Here is a 17,285-nt window from a genome sequence, read left to right as displayed (position 1 = left end):
TCGTGGAGGAAAAAGTATAGACAGCAAAGGGCAAGTGTTGCTCTTTAGGGGGATTAAGAACAGCACGGGGGGCTGTAGCCTCAAAAGCTGCTTTGTGCCCCAAAGGCACAAACCTTCTTGCAGGAAGCACTGAAGATCACCAGGTCTGCACAAGCTGTCAAGGTCTGAGGGCAATAATTGACCATAAGGATCTTGACCAGTCTCACCTGGGGCAACAGACCAAACCCGCCCCTGCCCAGGAGCCCTATTTAAGCTCAGCCATGGGCCCAGGGGCTTCTTTGGGCTCTGCTGCAGAAGTTGCCTGCTGAGTTGTGGTTGTGTTTGTGCCTGGCCCTGGGTGCTGCTGCTCCGGGTCGATCTCAGCCCTTCCTTGTCCCCAAGGACCTGACCTGGGGACTCGCTTCCTTGGGCTGCGTCGTCACCTCGCAAGCGTGTGGTGCCCGCAGGCAAGTGTGGGGTCCTGGCTTGAATCTTGGGGTCTGCCTTGGTTGGGTACCATGGGATGGGCCCCTGTCCTGCTGGCTCTGTTATTCCCTTTGGCTCCTTCTTCCTTAGGGAGCAGCTGGTCCTCACTCCCCACTGATGGGAACCTGGAAGAAGTGTTTCTGTTCTGGGACTATCCCAAGGGCTGCTGTCTATGTGGGAGTTTTAACCAAACCATAGAGCTGCTTGTAAAATTAAATTGTGGAATTATGGCAGAAATATGGAGCCATGAATGTCGCAAAGTGGACAAAAGCCTTCTTGTAAATCAGTTTTTAGGTATTAGTTTTGCTAGTAGTTCTAGTATTAATAAATATTGCTTTATCTTGCTATTATGGCCTTTGTCTTAGCCTCTCGAATTGATTTATGAATCTTCTCTCACCTGTTGCTGTCTGAGATGGCTGCACAAAGCACTAACGCTGTGTGCTTTGCATAAGATGATGTGAGAAGTTGGAAGTGGTGGCAATAAAGACAGAACTGAGGTTGCCAGGTTTCTCTCTTTTCCCTTCTGGTTGAAATTAGAGCAGGCAGAAGTGACTTGTACATCTATGTCTCTCCCACCCCAAGGTGGGTGCAGGAAAAGCAGGATCAAATTCACTTATTTTAGCCTATGTCTATTGTGCCAGCCCACAAACATCTCCGGCTTTCAAAAGATGGAAGGAAAAAGGGCACTCTGGAAACCTTCTCTCTGTAAAATGCGGACAGACTGGCCTGGCCTCCATAGGGAAGGGTCCATGGACAAGTGAGATGGCTCCTGCAGATATATGGAGAACTGGTGGAGAGTCTCCTCTTTGCCTGGAGGAGTGAGGATAGGAGATAAGAATGGTATATTCAAGGTCAAGGTCTGACAAGTTGTGGTCAGGTATGGTTGTAATGGAAATGACCCAAGATGGGAAAGCAAATATATTCTTGGTGGCTTAAACTTGCCCAAGAATGATACACTTTGTTTTTTATTCTACTTCAATGAAAATAAAATTGCTTCCTCATCTTTAAATTAGTTGGTAGGCACATTTCATTAAAAATCTGCACAGCTGAATAGCAAATGTAATGAATCTTGGCTTTTCATTTCCTCCATCTGACCGGAAAATGAGACTCCTGAAAACTGTTTTTCTCATGGGATCTCAGTCTTGAGCAGTAAAAACAAAACCACAACTCCTCTGCTGCAGCTCTTTGTTTGCAGGTTGGATTCCTCTGCAGACACATCTAAACACGTATGTGACTAAACTCCTGACCGCAAAGACAGCAGACAAAAAGAAAACAATTGCGAGGACTTCATGAGCAAGTATCATTTTGACATTTGTTTTGACAAAGCAAGGTCCAGGATTCACAGTAAAGAAAGCTCATGGCTTTGAGGCTTTTCACCCATGCTAAGCTAAGAACAACTTTTGAATGCAGTTTTTGGCTTAATGCTATGGAATTCATATTTTTAATTGACCAGATGATTCTGAAATGGGGAAAATTTGGTTGTCTGATTTCTCTGCATATAATTGCAGGGCAAACACAACCATGTTGCAGGGCTCTTACCAGTAACAGAGAGTCTCTGGGCTAGCTTGTGTGCCCACGCTGCTCATCCCTCTAGTGCTCCCAAACTGAAAATCCCAAATCCTTGTACTTGAAGCTGTTGTGCAGGTTTGGAAACAGCTGCTTTATTTATCATTAACCTTGCAGTTAAAACAACTCCTGGTCATTGCTGGTCCCCAGTGCCAATGTACCTGCTGTCTTGCATTTTTCTCCAGAGCTTCAGGGTCTTCTAATGAATATTTCACCCTTTTCATCTTCTAGTATTGTCTCTACACGCCTTCTCTGCAAGACAAATGCAGTGTGAGGTGACAGGAAAGGAAAGCAAGGTGCTGTGCACTAAGGAAACAACAGCTCAGGTGCTAAATGCAAGTTACATCTCAGTGAGAATCACTCCAGGCCAGAGGAATAAAGAAAACAAGTAGAAATAGTGAAGCTTTTTCCTTTTTTTCCTTGTCTTGCTTTGTAATGAGATTGCATAGGGGAGGTGTTATCTGACAACATCATGTCTAAAGAGTTTTTTTATTGCAGAAGTAAAAATAGTTACAAATAAGAACCACTGCATAGCTGTCAGATAGCACTAGGGTTCAGCTGCTGTTTGTCCAAGCTGGATCCAAACCAGGGGCCCTGCACGGAGTCCTTGGAGGCCACGGTCTCTTGGTGAGGCCCCTGCCAGGCTGGCCATGGCAAAAACTCCCCTTTGCTTCTGTTGGCAACAGGGATTAGAGGTTTGAGGCTGTGTTGTTGCCTGCTGGGGCAGAGAGCTGCTTTCTTTTTCTCCTAGAACTGTGCTGGACATGGATTTAAAAGTGTCCCTAGAACAAACACAGAGGCATCTTCTGTTCTGCCCTGCTTCTGGATAAGGTGAAATGAGTTGTTGTTCTTTCCCCTGCCCCTTTTCTTAGTGATGCAGATATCAGCCATGCAGCTCTTCCTCCCTTTTGGCCAAGGGAGGGGCAATTTCCTGTTTTTATGCAGAAATCAGGTTGATCCAGGATGCTTTCATGCTGCTGGTCCCTGATGTGCGTGTAGGGACTAACGGTGTACGTAGGCTCTGTGGCTTTTGCTGCAGGTTTCCTGTCTCTCTTAAAGCCAAGGCTTTGAACCTCCCTGCAGTGCATCAGGGCCTGGGGGGTGAGATCCTGCACTGCAACCCCCTCCTCCAGCTGCAGAGGGGCTGCAAGGCTCCGTTTGGCATCGCTGGGGCTGCAGACTGCCTGGAAAAGTGTTGCCTGCTCTGCTAGTGGCCTGTGCATCGGTGTTTGCAGGCTCCATGTGTGGCAATGAAGAGCCATCCTGCTCCAGACATGGGGCTGCCTGCCCCAGGCCACGGCTGTATCTGGCATTAGCATCCCAGGAATCCACTCCAGGCAGGAATAAAGAGGAGGGATGTGTTTACAACGGCTGGCTGAGGGGGAAGGGAGGGCAGGCAGGGAAGCAGGCACAGCCCAGCATAGCAGATGAGCTGTTGCTGTCAAGGAACTGGTCTTGAATAAGGAGAAATGAGGCTCTGCAAATTGGCTCTGCTCCCTGCTTTGGCCACAATTAATAAGGAGAGAATTGGGCAAAGTTAATGTATAATTAAGTTGGCTGATAGCGGAGCTGTGTCCAGAGCGGGAATGCAGTGCATGCTGTCATGCTATAATTAGTAACAGTTTGTTATAGTGCTTTCCCTTTCCTTGAAGGTTCCCAAAGTGCTTCAAGATTTTCCCAGTTCAGCAACCGAGTTCTCTCAGGCAGAGGCACCAACTCTGCAGTGCCCTGGACTTTGTGGTGGAATGGCCTGGGGGGCTCAGGGCTGGTGAGGGACAGGGACCTGGCTGAGCTGATCCTCAGCTGGCGGGACCTTGGTCCATCATGGTCCATCCTAGGATGACCTGGGGAATGGGTGGCTTGTCCTGTGGGAACTAAAGCAGGGGGAGGTGGACTGGTTTTCTGGGGTCACTGAGTCATGGGTAGAGCTAGGAATAGCAGCCAGATGCCAGGCTGCCAGCTGCAGTATCTATGGTTATTTCCATTTATGCTCTTCAGTTCTCCTGCCCTTGGTCTACTGAGTGCATTCCAAGAGCAGCCCTGCCAAACTTCCTTCCCTTTGAAACCAGAAAGGGACAGATAAGATAGTGGAAGAAATCAGTTTAGCTGCACAAACGTACCTGAACCCTGTCCAAGTTATCAGCCAGTTTAACACTCTTCTGGGGTGCGAGAATCTCATTCAGTCTCAAAGTGTCTAAGACAGATGGCTGGCAGGATATCAGCTGGTTTATTTCCTTTGCCTGAGGTCAAAAGGAAGAATTAAAAAGAAAGGCAAAAAAACAAGGCAATTGGGTCAAATGAATCATGTATAAAACCCATGAAGGCAATGGTAGAATTGTAGCTCTGTGAATTCAAAGCTTAGGCTCTAAAACGGTAAAATTTAACCCCCAAATAAATGCAGCATTCTCCCCCATTAAACTTTCCCAGAGCACCTTATCTAGTGCTCAGTGAAGTGCCTGAGTTTCTTCCACTGGCTTCTGCTGAAACTAGGATTGTGCCCAAAGCCAGAATCTCCGGAAAGCCCTGAAAATGGCAGGGATTTGACTCATTCCCGGGGTGTGCTGAATTATGCTGTGATGCCAACTGGTACTCAATGAAGGGCATTAAAAGGTTAATCCAAGCAGCAGAATTGGCATGAATTTGGACTCTGATATCACATGGAAGCATGGTGGTGGCATGGGGTAGTGAAAAGCAATATGCTGTATTGGCCCAAGTGCCACCCAAAAGCGGGCTTTGAGGAAAGGGACAGGCTGGTGTCCTTTGCTCCATGTGATTTCTGTGCCCAGTGTGCCCTTCATCATGGATCAGCTGCATCCCAGCACAATGTCCCATTGCTCACACTCTGCTGTGTGTGTTGGAATGGAGCTGGGAGCAGCGACCTGTGCTATGGGAGCAGGGAGCTGCCCTGGCCCTGGGGAGGGATTTGGTATTGTGTGGTTTTCCTTCTCTACTGGATTCTCCCCATCCATCTCTGGGACACGGACACACCAAACTGCCGTAATGTTGGTTTGGTTCCCAGATACTCGGTGCACACAGGTTATTAATTTCTGTTGCAGAGAGTTCCAGGCCCCAAAGCTGACCTCCCCTCTCTGCCCTTGGTGGTTCCCTGAGGCTAGAGCTGATGAGCAGCGTTGAAGCAGCCTCTCCCTGCTGCTGCCAACCTGGCTCCCAGAGCTGGTCCAGGTCTTTTCAGGGAAACTAACATTTGTTTTAAGAACTCAAATGAACAAATACATCTCCTAACAAAACAGGATCAACAAAAACAGGGCCAAGTGCTTTGTTTTGTTTAGAAGATGCATCTTTGTGCCTATTCACTTGAGTGTTGCCAAGTTTTGGGAAGCAGCAAAGGCTGACATTGTTTACCCCAAATTAAAGACCCTCTGGAGACCCTGTCTTGCTTTCCAGAGTAGCCTTGGGCTGGGGGAGGGAGGCAGTTGGACAGTAGCATAGAAGAAACCCTGTTCCAGTGTTGCTAACTATAGCATTAATTTCAGAGTCATAAATAACTTCAGTACCATGGTTACAGCAATAGCCAAGTATGATATCATTTAGTTTGGGATTAGGGAAAAATATCTTCCTGAAGGCTGGAGGGTCTAAAATAAGCAACTTTTCCAGAATGGGTTTTCTCCCAAAGTCTACACAGAAATGCCAGTCTGTTGCTGCAAATTAGAAGGATTATGTTGATAAAAGTGACTGGATGAAGAGTGACAGCAGGTAAAATGGTCAGAGCTGTGTTTTCTAAGCTGCTCAGTGAATCACTGCAATGGGTTTCTTAGAAACCCCCCCTTCAGTGAGTGAAAGTAGGTATGGTCTTTTTTTCAGCCTGATTTCAGTATTATGGAGAAATGCATTAGGTCCTTTCAGCAATCAGCTGCCACTAATGACCATTAGAGAGATGGATTGGAAGCTGGAGCTGGCAATTCCCAGGGCTGCAGGTACAGCCCTGTGCTGACTGCACAAGCAAATGACAGCTCAAGGGCGGCCACTGGTCCCAGACAAACAACTGGGCTGTTTGTATTAGACATTTTACACACAATTACATTCGCATAGAATTCTGCAAGTCCTCATGAACATCAGTGGAAAGCTGTTGTCTTTAGAGATAGAGCCTAAGTACCTGTTACATCACTGCACTATAAGGGACTACAAGAATGGGACGAGGGGCTCATGCAAAGAGGCATAACGAGCAAAAATTACATGGAGAACCAGCCCTTGAACAGACAGCTATAGGTTGATGCAGGAAATGCAGCTTTTGGCCTTTTGAGTACAAAATGCTAGACCATAAAACCCAAAGCACTGATCTTGTTCAAAAGTTACAGCACTAACTTTGTATTGGCTTTAGGCCAGATTAGATACGGTCTTTTTTTCCTGCTGCTGGCTTAAAGCCATTGTAAACTCTGTATTATGTACTCCAGCTAATTCAACAGAAACGCAATCGTGTGCCCAGGCCTGATCTGGATTGAATTTGTCCTGCTAAATGATCTAGTGGTGCTCCGATCTGATATTAATGACCACAGAATTGTGGCCCAAACTTCCATTCCAAATTTCCTATCTTCTCTAACATAAGGCAAGAGAAGTTTGTCAGATGCAAATAACTGCTGAAATGCTTTCCTTAAGGTTAATGCCAAGCCAGATGAGGGTAACCCCAGCATGAAATGACGAGGAGAAACCTAAATGGAAGAAAAGGGTTGTTGGTTCCAACTGTATTAAAGAGCATGTGAAAAGTGTCATTTCAGGATAGGAAGAACAAGTCTGACAAACTGCATTTCTTGATCAGGTGGGTCATTCCTGAGGGTGATAAACTTACCCTGAGGTCCTGATAGCGGAGCCTCAGGTTTCGGAGGCGGTTTCGGGCTTCTGCAGCTCTGAGCAGCCCCAGGACCCTGGCCTCCTTCTTTTGCTCGGTGTCAATGCTGGGCTTGGCCTCGCTGAAGCAGCTGGTATCCACCGTGAAGATGTGGGAGGCCAGCATGGCTTTGGTCTTCTCGTCGGTGGGCTCGGTGAATGCCAGGTACCTCACCTGCTCCCGGTCTGGCATTCCGTCTGCGTTAACCGCAGGGATGCTCTTGGTTTGGGAAAGAGTCTTCTTGTAGGGAATTCTCTGGTTGGCAGTCATCTTATTTCAGTGGTGAACTGCAAACCAATCTAAAGCGAAGGGAAAATAAGACTAACAACTGTTATGTAGGAGACTATAGAGCATCCTTTGAGTTACCTGCTTTACATGGAGAAAGATAAAGGCTCCATCTGGCTAAGGGAGTGGCTGGAAGAGAACATCTCACATCCATTCTTAATTATGGTGTCAGGGGGTTCTTTGCCAAGGCTAGTGAGTGAGGATGGTGTTTTCTGGTTTAGGAGATAAGCGACTTGTCTGTGGATTTGGTGTTGAGCTGCTTAACTGTACCAGGTTTTTGTATTTTTTCATAATATGTCTATTTTCTTTACCTCAATTGCAGGGCATCTGTGCAATGGCTAATAATGCAGGACCTTGATGTATACTGGGATTTCTAGGCACTACCACAGCATATGGCATCACTCTTGCAGTGACCCAGTCTTGCTTTATTCTTGCTTCTCTTTGATCAGGTTTATTTAGACCTTCATGGTGGTGTTCAACTCTTCTGCTGCCAGGGAGCAAACTCGGGCCTGGTCTGTTTGAAATCTCTGGCAGGGAGCTGAGCTGCAGCGTGTCCAACAGCCTGGTCTGTTTGGGATGGGGCCTGGGTGGTCCAAGGAGCTGTGTCCTCTAAGGAGGAACCATCCGCCAAAGCTGCTCACGCACCTTTGCTTGAACCCCTGGAAGCTGTTCCCAAGTGCAGTTTAGGAACACGCAGACAACTGCGTACTGCTACCACCACACTGAGAGTGCCGACTGCGGAGTCAGGTTGTCCCCTTTGTTTTCCAGTAATTACTATTTCTAGTCCCTTTTTTGAGTGTTACATTTTTAGATCATCCCCAAGGCCTTCTGGTTGTGCTCTACAACCTCATAGAAGACAGATGGGACGTTACAGACACAGTGTACTCGGCAGTCCCTGCCACTTCATGAAATTCAAAGTCCCATTTAGTTGATTAAAGAATGACATTTTTGAGTTCTGGAAGAGAAAACCTTCTTTGGAAGGAGAATACTTGTAACAAATGCAACTAACAGCGAATAATTTTTTTTTCTGGTCAGTAAAACAGAAAGACTGTTGGTATCTGGGGATTACAGGGAACAATCTTCATAGCTTGTGCTCTGTTTTAGTGGTTCAGGCCATGTTTAAGAGATTTGTAGCATTCACTTCAAAGGCAACCTGTGACCTAGAGCAAAGTTGATCTGAAGAGGGGACCAGATGGCTGTGTCTGGGGCAGCTCCCCTGAAGTGATAGAGCAGCATCAGTTCCCATCAGTGGGACCAGGGAGCATTCTTGGAAGTTGGATTCAATCTCAGTCCAGATACTGAGGTCACTCGTGGCCATCTCAGCTGCAAGAGGTTACCAGGACCTTGCCACATATAAAAGCATAAAGATAATGGATATGGCCCTGCATGCACTGGTTGCTTCTGGCTAAAAGCAAGGAACAAGGTACAAGACACTGGCCATAAAATACTTGGGTTATGTTGTTCAGAAAGCACTACATATTCTGAAATGCTGCATACGTTGAGCAGCTGACCTTGCATGAGGCCTGGGAAGATCCCAGCAGCACAACCCTCATCCCACTGGGGCCACAGGGGACAATTAGTTCAGCAAAGATGGTGCAAACCAGCAAGTCCATTAACGCTGGGGTGTTCTTGCTCCTGCTGCAGTGCAGCCCCTGGGCACCACGGGGCTGTGATGCTGATTTTTGGGAAGCCTCAGTTCTCGTATAAAGACCTGCTGCACAAAGTGTGCCCTGCTGAGGATGTCATGGCAATTGTGGAGCTCAGCCTGGCTGGGGCAGGTCAACAACTTCTGAAAACAGTTTGCCCTAAACTATTGTTGAATTTAGCTCATTACAGTCGAAACTGATTCCTTAGAGTCATACCAATATTCTATAATAAACCCCGAAGTCTAGCTCCTGGTTTCAACCCTCTGACATAGCTGAATTCACAGTTGCTGTGAGACAGCTAAAAGCAAATCTCTGCAGGTGAGAATCACCCTAAAGGTGGATTAAACAGATATGGCTGGAAGGCTGTGAGGTGTCTCCAAGACAGACCTGGGAGGGAATGATTGGGAATCTATGGACAAGGGATGAGAGTTAAGATGATTTTTTTCTAAGCTCTGTGAACCAAATCTGGTGAGATTTACATGAAGGGCAGTGTGGAGTTGTGCTGGTTTTATTCCCAGGTGCTGGAATTTGCGCACCAGAATGTGGCAGCCTCTAGTAGCCATCAGCTCTTCCCATTCCAGGAAACCCTCTTGGGAGGTTGGGAGCAACATGTCCTTGGTCCCCGTAGCACGAACAAGCCGAGGGCTTCCACTCCACAACGCTGATCCTTGCGTTTATTTCATTGATGATGTTCTGCATAACAACAGACATGGAGTGAATCTGTTTGACTCTAAGCAGACAAGCCAACAAGACAAGGAAAAATGCTCAGAGCACAGGGATAAGGCAATGTTTAAGCAGTCTCTTTGACTCAGCTGGATTTGCCTTAGATTAATTTGTACCAAGATGGAAATGAGCAGCAGGAAGGTAAATTGATTTAATTTACATATTAATACAAAAGAAGAAAGTTTAGGGTGTTTGGAGGGCTTATAGCATACAATGGAAGGTGGGTGGTAGTTTAAGTGAGACTAAAAGAATCTATTTGAGTATAAAGGAAGTTAAATTTCTGCCAAAGCTCAGTTGCAGGAGCTGCCAGAAGATGCCAACTTACCTCAATTTAGGATCCATCATAGTAGTATTAAAGTTTGGCCTTAAGCATTGAGTGAGCAGCTTTCTGTTCCTGTGGGAGTGAGTGATATCCTAACAGTAGTAGTGATGGTGCATGCAAATTGCTCTGAATACATTTGCTCTTTACAGTGGATTTCAGGAAGGAAATTAATTTCTTTATGAAATAAAGTCCAAGATGTTTTTAGTTATTAAGATCACTAAGTGATTTAAGTTTTTTTTAAAAAAAGCTTTTGTGCTTGCAATAACAATTTTGCTACGGTGTATTTCAGAAAATGTATATTGTAGCAGGATGAGTTGTGTTTTCACATATGTTGGCCTTAACTGTATGGAGAACAATACAAAACAAAGGAGGAAAAGAATTTTGACTGTAGAAAGAAATAATTTCCACTCCACAAGAGGGGAAAAATGCTAGAGAGGTTTAAAACTGCTTTCTACGATTTGAAACAAAAGCTGCTAAAGAAAGCAACTGGCTTTCTATAAATGAGGAATCCTTTCATTTGCACTGCTTTTGCAAAACGATGCAGGAAATGGCACAGGATGCTGCTGCTGAGAAAGGGGAAGTGGTTTTAAGGATGACACTGGACCCTGCGCATGGGATTTCAGACATATCTAAGCACATGTCATTTTAATGATCAATTTAACACGACTGCTGCTGCTTTCCTGAGCTTTGGAAACCGGAGGAGCAGGGCATGTTCTAAGAAACTGTTCAGGGAGCTGCTTTTGAAGCCTTTGCAGCTCATGACTAAACCTGGCTAACTGTCTCCTCACCTATTGCTTCAGGGTGTTCTTACAAAACCTGTTCAGGAACTGAAACTTTTTGAAGTCTTGCAGAGCAGCGTGGTGAAGGCCCCACCTCCCGAGCCCTGTCTGACTCACTACACATCATGCGGGAAGCAGGCAACACATGAGACGGCCTTGTTATAGAAACAGGGCAAAGTACTTGACTTCTGCAGAACTCGACTGCCTTCGTCATTTCTAAGCGGTTACAGCAAACAAGATAATCCGGGTTTATTGAGGTCCTTGGGGTGTTATTTCCCTTTGCCTCTTGATGTGGTATCCAGGTTCAAAGGCACCTATACAACACCCCTCTGCCCCAACGGCAATTGCAAGAGGTGTTTTCCGACCGGGCGCCGTGTGTGCATCTTTGCACGATTGCCGCAATAGCGTGTGTCCCCTCTAACTGTAAATGCAAATGGGTTCGGTTCTAGCTAGGTGTTTACTGCAGCTTTGAGTGCGTGTCAAAACAACTGCGCACAAATAATGCCTACACATGCACATACACACTTTGTGTATACATTCGTGTGGGTATTTTCAGCCTCTTAGTGCGGGTACCTGTGTATTTTGCAGGGTTTTTATGCCTGTGATTTTCCTGCTCTTTAGGAAATGCAGCTCTGGTTGTGCTCAGCTCATCTACAAAGCTTATAGGCAGTTAAGGTTCAGGCTGGTAGCTCCACAAACCTGAAAAGGCTTAAATTTATCATGCCCTTAAATCTAATTCATTTGGATTTCTCATTTGTAAGGCTCACTCATAAAGTTCATTAAAATATTATATTAGTGATACTGCTATGGCCCTGTAACAAAAAGCTGCCTTTTACCTCTGTGCTATTTATTTCCAGCAAAAAGAAATTCAGGAGACTGAATCCACAGCCCTTAATTTAATCAAAGCTGGTGCAGATCTAGCTGTCTGCTCATGTGTCTTAAATCTAGTGCATAGATGCTGTCAACTCCTGCTGCTAAACTGGAATGTATTTTCCTGCCAAATGCTGCCTATGCAATGGAGGGATGTTATTTAGGTCTCGGAAGGGGAGAGGGGGGAAAAAAAAAGCCCCTTGTTTCAGTGACACCTGTCCTCGCTCTCCTTATGCACATGAAATGTGTTGTGTTCCTTGTTTTCCATGGTAAATGTGGCCTCATTTCCTGAATTTTGTAGTGAAGCAAGAACAATTCTAACTGACAAGGCAGGAGAAAAAGGCTGTTGCACCACTAAGAAAATAGCATGGGCAGCAGAGACCAGAATATTGTTACCTTCTAAATTTGTTAGGGTCATTGGGCAATTTATAAGGTAAAACTTTATCTCAAATCTGCTGAGGGGGAAGAAATATCCTTGCCCAGTAAACAAGGACCACCTGCAGTCTGGCTTTTTAGTTTCTCTTTACTGATGGAAGTGGCTTCAGTGTGGGTTAAAGTTCTATAAATAGTTGCATGGTGAGGTTTAGAGTTTAACCAGTTGTTTAAAAGGGGGTCAGCCCCAATGTTCATGTGGTCTGAGATTAAAATGAGCATTGGTTTTTGTGCTGGTAGCAATGAGACAAGGGAGGTTCTCACCCTGCATCACTGTTATTGAACATCTCTGGGCAGGTAGACCTGTGGCTGAGGCTGTTCCCATATATGTCCTTCCTGACCTGGATCTATTCCTGTTACTGCCAGGACTAGGCAGAAGGGTGAAGAACAAGAATTGTTTCAATGCACTGTGCTCTGCAAATGAAGGAAAGGGTGTTTTTTTTCCTTTGCCAAAATACTTTAACACCTCTACCAGGGTCACGAAAATTTTCAGGGTCATGAGCAATAATGTGATCCACCTTCCAACCCCAGGCTGGATCCCTGCAGCTTCCCTGCAGGTTACATCCACGTGGATCCAAACGTGAGGAGCTTGGCTGGCTTGGGTTCTGTAGCTGTGTTTTCAAATCCAGGGCTTATTTTTAGCTGAAAACTCCCTGGAGGGAACCCTGTGAGGCCCCAAATATTGCCTGGTGAAGGCCCTGAGGCCTCAATTTGGCCCAAACTCTGAATTTGCAGCTGTTGCTGTGTACTTGCTTTAGTGGCCAGGCTCTGCAAATACCCCTGCGCTTTAAGAGGTCGAAGTGTTGCAAATCTGGCCAGCTGTGCAACAAAAGAAGCTGATATGCATTAATTTACAGTCATTCTATCTCCAAGAAAAGCTGTTTAGCAGATCTGGACAAGGGTTAAAGCTGATAAGGAAAGAACTCATTAAGAGCTGTTAGAATTTGAGATCTTTTGGCTTTTATTTCTTTTGCCACCTGTTGCTTGCTCTGTTTCTGTAACTTGGGTGAGTTTTGGGAACAGAGATCCCATCTTTAGCTTAGGGCCTTTTTACCATCATATAGTTGCTATTACAGGTATGTATGAAGGGGGCTGCTGGCAGGGGCCTGCTGAGGCCATGGGGCTCTGGGGTTGGCAACGCATGCGACTCCAGCCTCTTGATTTGCAGCAGATGAGGATGGAGCTGCAGCTGCCTGTGTCCTGCTGTCCCCACACACAGATTTGGGGTTTCCTGTGAGGTTGAGGTGCTGCTCATGCGGTGGGAAGCAGCTGGGGAGCCCTGTGAGGGTTATTTTCTGAGGGCTTCTCCCATGCCCCGTTCCCCGGGGCGTCCCCGTTGCTCCAGCCGCAAGGGCGGTGCTGGCGGCTCGGGAGGCCTCGGGGCAGCAACGGGCCGGGCTGCGCCCATCACCGCGGCCTCCGTCCCGCCGGCCCGGCCGTTGCCACGGCCACGGTGGTCGCCAGGCAACGCGGGCCACGTGATGGCGGCCCCGCCACTGGCCGGCGGAGGGGCGTGGCCTAAGCGGCGGGGGCGGGGCTCGGCGTTGCCAAGGGGCTGTTGCTAGGGGGCGAGGGGGGAAATGGCGGCGGGTGGGGGCAGGCCCGGCTCGCCATGGCCCTTCACTGCCCTGTGGGGTTTTGGCGCTCTGGGTCAGTACCCTCGGGGCACTGCTGGGCCTCCCGGCAAAGCGGTGCCCACAGGGCTTTCTGGAGACTTTGCAGCAAAGCTGTTTCATAATTACCATTATTTTCACAAACGGTCTTGCTTGTGTTTTTCTCATTTACTGCCTTCTCCGCCATTCTCTTTGCCCGTAGAGGCACGAGCCGCTTTTCATGATTTAAATTTGCTGTAAACTAGGGTGTTTTAGGGAGCTCCTGCCCTTTGGCCTCAACCATCTCTAAAATTTCTGGCTCTCCTCAGCACCTCCAGCCATGGGGATGTTTATTAACACACTAAGAGCATCCCTGCCTGGTGGCTTCGAGTCCCTTTTGGGCAGGTCACAGCTGTCCCGTTTGTCCCTTGCGTATTGTAGTTCCATTGAGTGGCTTGTCTAGGAGGACAATTAATTTTTGTCATGTTAATTAATGTATTTTTATAATCGGAGAAGGCATATGGTGAAATCTCAGTAAACAAGAACTGAAGCGCACTGCTTCGTGTGCCTTTTTTTTATTGTTATGGTGACAAATACTTTCAGGAACTCCATTTTTATTTCCCAGCATCTTTCATTTCTTTTGCCTGGGCATCATCAGAGAAATAGGTATAATAAAACCGTGGAAGAAAGCAAATGTACAACAGGTCGTTTTACCTGAGCAGATGTAAAATTGCCCTCATTAGAGAAGCACATTTAGGCATAAAATGCAGCTCTAAAGAAGTTTGTAAGAGCTTCCACTAGGGAAAAGATTGCTTTGACCTTCAGAGATTGACGCAATGTGCAATGTTCATTAATAGTTTTAGCAAGAAAATGTCTATATGGGGGGTGTCTTGCCTTTTACTTGCCTGATTTTGAGTGTTCTTACCACTTCCCAACTTTCCAGTTGAATAGGGCTGATGAAAAACTCCCCTACTTTTAGGTTAATGACTTGGCCTCTGGCTCATATGAATGTCCATCAAAAACTTTCTCTGATGATGAACGTAGCCCTGAAAGTGCCCAGCAAGACCCCAGGCTTAATCCTGCCCTAATCCTGCCCACGGTGCTGCTAGACAGGAGAGGCCTCCAGGCTTCCCAAAGCCTTTCCCTGTGGTCTCCGAGCACAATTTCATAAGGGTTTGTGTCTTGCACTGGGATTAATTTAAGATACCGAAGAAATTATGGGCCTGGTGAAAATCAGTTGCTGCTGTGATGAGTTCTAGGTCTGTGGACCCAAGGCAGAGGGAAACCTGGGCAGATTTTGCCCCCTAGATTTTGCCCCATGTAACAGGGCCGTGAAATGTGAGGTATTTCACAGCCGTTGCTTGCAACGATGTAGAACAGCCTGCCCTGCATTGTGGCAAACACATTGGAGAAAATGCACCATTAAAATTATTCTGAAGTGTGTTTCCCATCACTGGGTTCAGGAAGGCTCATTTCTAAAGCATCTGTTTATTTCTCTTTGGAAAATACTTCCTGCTCTTTAGGAATATTATCCTTTGGAAGTAAGCAACAGTAGGTGCTGAGGGGTACCTGCAGATCTGTCTTTTCTTGATTTCTGATTTGTTCTTCTGTGTTTGCACAGGTAAAAGCAAAATAAAAAGCTCCCAGGCTGGCAGTGGGTGGCTGCTGATCTGAAGGGACCTTTTAGCTCTTGCCATCAGGTTCACAAAGGCTGGAAGAGAGGGACTGTTAGAGGGACTTGGGCATATGCAGGCACAAATTGACTTTGACAGTAGTGGGGTTTGCAGCTAGAGGTGGCAGTTCCATGCGGGAAACCTGGGAGAAGTCACAGGGATGCCTGAGGGGGCTTCACATGGGGCTCTTGCTGAGCAAGAGCAGGGGCTCCTTGTGCTCCTCACCCCATACCTATGCAGAGAGGAAGAGATGCATGAGCAGGAAAGCCAGAAAATATTTGCTATCTGAAACGAGCTATTTTGAGAGCACTGGCAAATCACAGCATCAATCACTTAGCACAGATGTGGGAAAGAACAGACATATATGGAGTCGCTCTGGAGCAACTCCAGAGGTGTCTGGCTTTTCAGAGTGTCTTCTTGCAGCCTCCTATCAAGACTTTCTCCATCCTGCAGCCTAAGCCAGACCCTTCCAGCATGGGGCCTGTCTGGGGTCCTGTGTACATACTGGGGTCTATGTTTTTCTGGGGGCAGGGGAACACATTTTCAGTAGGTCTCTGCTAGAATTACATGTTAGAGAGGGAATCTGACAGCTGGAAGAAAGTGTTACCTGATAAAAATTATAGAGAGATCACTTAAGTGCTTCTGTCCTGTAATTAAGATTTTGAAGATCTGCTTTCATGTTTTTGCTTATGGCTTGCCATGAGCACTGAGGTCAGCCAGTAGTTTTTTGAAATTCGTAGCTAAAAACCACCATCAGCAATACAAGCCTGTGTCTTTGCTACAGTTGTGAAATTAAAGTGTTGTAAGGGTTTAATTATCCCAAAACTACACTCCTTGATGCCAAAACACAGGCTAACTAAACTATTAGGAATAAAGCTGCTTGCTGGAAGCTGCTCTCGGGTCCTACCCTCAAACCTAGCGCAGTCAAGGCCTGACAGGGCTCAGAGGGTGGCTTTTCCCAAGGGTTTGGAGCAGGAATTTTTTTCCCCTTCCCCAGCAGCCTTCCCTACTGCCCAGGCGAGCCTGCCAGCAGAGGGAGCGCAGCACATGGGCTTGCAAAGATGGGAGCTATGTTTTTTCTTTTCTTTCTTTTTTTTTTTTTTTTTAAAAAAAAAACCCTACAAACTAACCCAAACAATTAGCAGCATGATTATGGTGTTTAGGAGGAAAAACAGAGTAGTCAGAAGCCTTTCCCTGGCAATGAGATCCAGCTGCAAGATGGATGGATGGGGAAGAGGTGCTGCATCTGGCAGCACTCGTGTCCCTACAGCGGGGCTGTCCCCAGGGGAAGGATGTCCCCGTGTGTCACCCAGGGCAGTGCAGTGTGGGGGGTGGCCTCGGTCCCTTGCTCGGGGGGTCTGTTTCTGTAATTTCCCCACAGATCACGATGATTTTATGTAAGTTAAGGAGCTTCTTGCATGGTGTGAGCAAAGGAGTGTGCGGGGTGGCCATCCCAGTGTGCTGCTTTTTGTCCTATAGGTTTTGGGGACAGAAGGTGGGAGTTTGGGGCTTGCCTGTGAGCAGTTCAGTTCCTATGGAGAGGGCTCATTTTCACGGAGTCACTTCCATACAGCTGCAAAATAACCAGGATCCCAATCTGGCTCCAAAGCAGTTTTAGGAAAGGTTGATCCTTAGGAGCAGTTCAGCATTAACAGGGTATTTCCATGAGAGCTCTGCAGCCCTTAAAATACAGAGCACTGCTTCCATTGCGGATTAAAAATGTAGTATCAAGGCAGGCTTTGGTAGTTTACTTCTTAACAGGGATTTAAGCATTTTTAAATCCTTTCAGAGCCTTAAGAATCACAATTCAAACCTTCAGGCAGATGTCATGGGGAAAATAAGGGCTGTTTAGAAGGCTGCCTGCCTGTCTACCTGCCGCCCCCTGATCCGCCCGTGGGTGACGGTACCGGTACCGTTCCTGGTGCCGCGATACCGGGTCTGCAACGGGTCCCCGTGCGATGCCGACCCCAGCGAGCAAGGGGAGCCTGGGGCAGCACGAGGGACGGTGGCTCCGCTTCGCACCAGCTCCAGTTTTTCCCCCCTGCCTCTCCAGGGACAAGCGTGGCACTTGCAGCAACTCGTGTCCTTT

The sequence above is a fragment of the Tinamus guttatus genome, unplaced genomic scaffold (assembly GCF_059628265.1).
Source record: "Tinamus guttatus ecotype Peru unplaced genomic scaffold, ASM5962826v1 Tinamus_guttatus_pri_ptg000027l, whole genome shotgun sequence".
NCBI lineage: Eukaryota > Metazoa > Chordata > Aves > Tinamiformes > Tinamidae > Tinamus > Tinamus guttatus.
This window is presented reverse-complemented; position numbering follows the sequence as displayed.